The 3,445-nt window shown below is 45.6% G+C and overlaps 1 long non-coding RNA gene across 2 annotated transcripts; it reads left to right on the top strand.

Moving 5' to 3' along the window:
• Positions 1–541: 541 nt before the first annotated feature.
• On the top strand, positions 542–2,613 carry LOC109387741 (uncharacterized). 2 transcript variants are annotated; one of them, XR_002125087.1, is made up of 3 exons: positions 542–681; positions 809–1,017; positions 2,140–2,613. It is a non-coding gene; the product is annotated as an uncharacterized LOC109387741 (long non-coding RNA). The 2 variants fall into 2 exon arrangements; XR_002125088.1 differs by having other exon boundaries at positions 542–702.
• The last annotated feature ends 832 nt before the right edge of the window (positions 2,614–3,445 follow it).

The following is a 3,445-nucleotide window of genomic DNA, read 5'->3' as shown; positions in this document are numbered from 1 at the left end:
CATGAAACTATGACAGTTTTATTTTCATTTTCAATTTTACTTTTCAGACCCTGCAGCTCTTCCGTCTCAAAAGTTTGCCAACCCTTGTCCTAGCGGGACCATGTGGGCAGAGGGCGCTAACATTCGCCCTCCGCTCTGCGCCTGCCATGCAGGATCCACAAAGTGCACTTCTAGGTGAACTGAGCGACATGGAAGGCCTTTTCTAAGACACACTGTGACAGCCACAGTTTCCAGCCTGCCCTGACCCGCAGCACTACTGCCCTTCTGAGGTCAGAACCCCAATAAATCAGTTTCTCTTTGTCTGGGCGAGCTACCAGAAAAAGAACTGCTGTTGTGTGTGGTTTTTTTTTGTTGTTGTGTGTGGTTTTTTTTGTTGTTGTTTTAAGACAAAGTCAGCCTAGAATCACAGTTTTCAGCTATGGGTTCCTTACATGCAAAGCGACATCACAGGACTACACTGATTCCCTAATTTAGAGAAAACTACTGTGGACAGACTGCATTGCTTACTCTCTGCCTGAGGCAAAAATGATGACACTGTCATGTTCACCAAGTGGAAAAGCAATCGCAAACAAAAGGACCTCGCTGTCATGCCCAGAGGGATTACTCAGCCACCTGCCCTCCCTGGAGACACACTGCTGAACACCCTTCGTTCCCCAGAGAAAAGCTGGACCATGGTCTGATGTGAGGACCAGGATGCTAAGTGTTTGTGGAATTTTATCGTAATGTAGGAAATCCTGAGTGTTCACATACCAGTCTGGTGCCTACTCATTTGATTGAAATAATCACGCTTTTCTTCTCTGTCCTCCAGAGTGAGAATCAACTCCTAGAAATGTCTGAAAGGATGAACTCCGAGAGCTACCAGCAAGGACTCACAAAAACGCCCCTGTGGATGCTTGCGGTCTGCCCATCAAATACCCACCGGGACACAGCTCTGCCAATCAAGTGAGGAAGCTCTGCTTACAGCTCTCTGGACCATCTCAGGGTGCCAGGTGTTAACGGCAGATCTGCAGAGAAGAGGTTGGCTCTCTTTCCTTGTTTATTGGCTGTTTCATTCTTTTTCTGTGTATTTCTTTTTCAAACCCAAAGAGAAACATTTAGTTTCATCTCATGTAATGTAATGCCAGCTCTCTGGTAACTACTGATTTTCTTGGTGAGTCTTGCTGTACAGAGACTGAACCTGAAACCCCGGAGTGTAACCAGTGCACCCTGACGTTTTTATATTCTCATCTCTGAACCCATCTGTGAGGCAGCAAAGGCTCTGAGCTCAACGGGACCTTCTGCCCTGCAGAACATTTAACTAGAATTGCAAATGCTCTATTAGCCCCAACTGCCAACAAGAAATTTAGGTATTCCAGAGAATTACTTCACTTTCTTAAATACTCATTACATAACTCAATGATGTAACATGCCTAAAGAAAAAAGACATGTTAGATTGTACCTGCTTTTCAACAGTTAATTCTGTGATGCTCATATATTTTAAAATATATGGCTGATTCACTTACTTCAGCGTTACATACTAAAATAATTTTCCAAATAATTGTAAAATGTGAGCTCCAGCCCTGAGAGACTCTGGTCTAAATTTCGTCGTAAACGGTAGCAAATCACAAAGTTCAAAAACACCATCCATCTGTACAAATGGTTCATACACATCAGAAAACAAAATGCTTCACTGGCTCATCTTTCTGCCTCCAAATAATTGATGCAGAAAGTGTTTGCTTTATTGGTGCAGTCTTATTTTCAAAAGACTGCTCACAAATAATATCAGAGAAGCAGGTGGGGGTTGGCAAAACACCCAGGCATTCTAGGTCAGATGACAACTGGAACTCGTCCTTACAAAGCTACGTCCCAGGCTGAGCTCTAAGGGGACCGGCCCCATGGAAACACAGGCTGCCGAACAGCCAGTGGGGAGGGGGCGGGGGGGGGTGTAAGGGACACCCACTTACCGCAGGGGTGGAGCACGGCTCATCCTCACAGTTTTTCATTGTGAATTGTTAGCAATAAGAGAAAGAACATCAAACCACATTTAACAACACTGTAATTCGGGGGTAGCCAGTTTGTCATTTACCCCATCCTGAAGAAAGCGCGGGCCCAATTTCTGACAGTCTCAACAATTTGTAATTCACAAATCTGTTTCTACAGTGCTTCCAGATGAAGCAAGTCTAAAGCAAAGAGATGTGGATCCATCTTTAGAACTTTCATCTCTAATGTGTCTGCAGGAATTTGCACAAAAATTTCTTAATACTATTAGCGATTTTCTCCTGAAAGTAAGTTTCCTTTCTATAATGTTACTGATTTCAACGTCTCCCAACTTCACCTCACAGCTCTGCCTTCACCAGCAGCAGGCATCCCAGGAATAAAAGACAAAATGAATAGTAAACAACAGGAGACCTGAAATCACAAACATTGTGAACAATTACCTGAAATATATTCCTACACAAGGTCAGAGTATTCCATGATTTTAAGGACATCCTACAGGTACATGGGGTATGGACATGGGCTAGACAGAGAGCCACACTGAATCTTGAAAATAAGAGAAGGAGGGAGAACTACTTCTTGAGAGTTGGCGCAGAAAGTAGCAGAAACAAAATTGTAAACAAAGATGCGTAAATCAACGGGGAGAGCTGTGGACCGACCTAGAACTGTATTTATAAGCGCAACTAAAGAAAGCCTATCTGTGAAAAGGGTAGGGAGTCCGGAGTCCTTGATTTCAAGCTCTCCAAGAACCGGCTGGCTTACCTGTCAGGAAGCCCAGGCAAGCCTGCCACCTGGCCACTCGCTGTCACAGCCTCCCACTGTCACCTCCTGCACACACTCATCATGCTCTGCTAGTTTCCCGTTCTTTCATTTCTTTGTTGCCCATCTCTGCCCCCTCAACCTGCCTCCCTTCAGCACACCCCAGAATGCGTGTCTTGTTCACACTCTAACCCAATAGCCTAGGATTTGGTGAAGAAATAAATGAATACTGCGGCTCCCCAAGTCCACAGCGGAGCCACTAAAAACTCCAGCCCAGCCTCCGGGAACATTCCTCAGGGTCAGCTCGTATAAATCAGCGTTCTCATGTCAATCCTCATGTTGTGAGCTTGCCGAACCTGAGGCAGGAGTCTGACTGACTCCAGAACACTCATGACATTACGTGTCTGATCCTGCAAGAGGCAGAGGCTGACTTCCACCTCCCCCCGCCCCTCCCAAGTCAGTGACCTGAGTGGGCAGGTGACTGGCTGCGACATCCGCTGTCCCTGAGCTCACCTCCCCCGAGCTCGTCTGTACACCCAGGTGGGTTCAAAGGGTTATGTTATGTCCACTGGCTACAGCACATGCCAAATTCTAGAACTCTGAAATGTGAATCAAATCTTGCAGTTAACACACTCGGGAGCTGCAAAAACACTGTGTATTCCAGTTCCCTCTTTGGCTCTAGTTTTCAAAAGGAAAGACCAATTGCCAACCT

Source organism: Hipposideros armiger, unplaced genomic scaffold (genome assembly GCF_001890085.2).
Source record: "Hipposideros armiger isolate ML-2016 unplaced genomic scaffold, ASM189008v1 scaffold_167, whole genome shotgun sequence".
Classification (NCBI taxonomy): Eukaryota; Metazoa; Chordata; class Mammalia; order Chiroptera; family Hipposideridae; genus Hipposideros; species Hipposideros armiger.
Note: the sequence above shows the minus strand (reverse complement) of the source record. Positions and strands in the feature narration are given on the sequence as shown.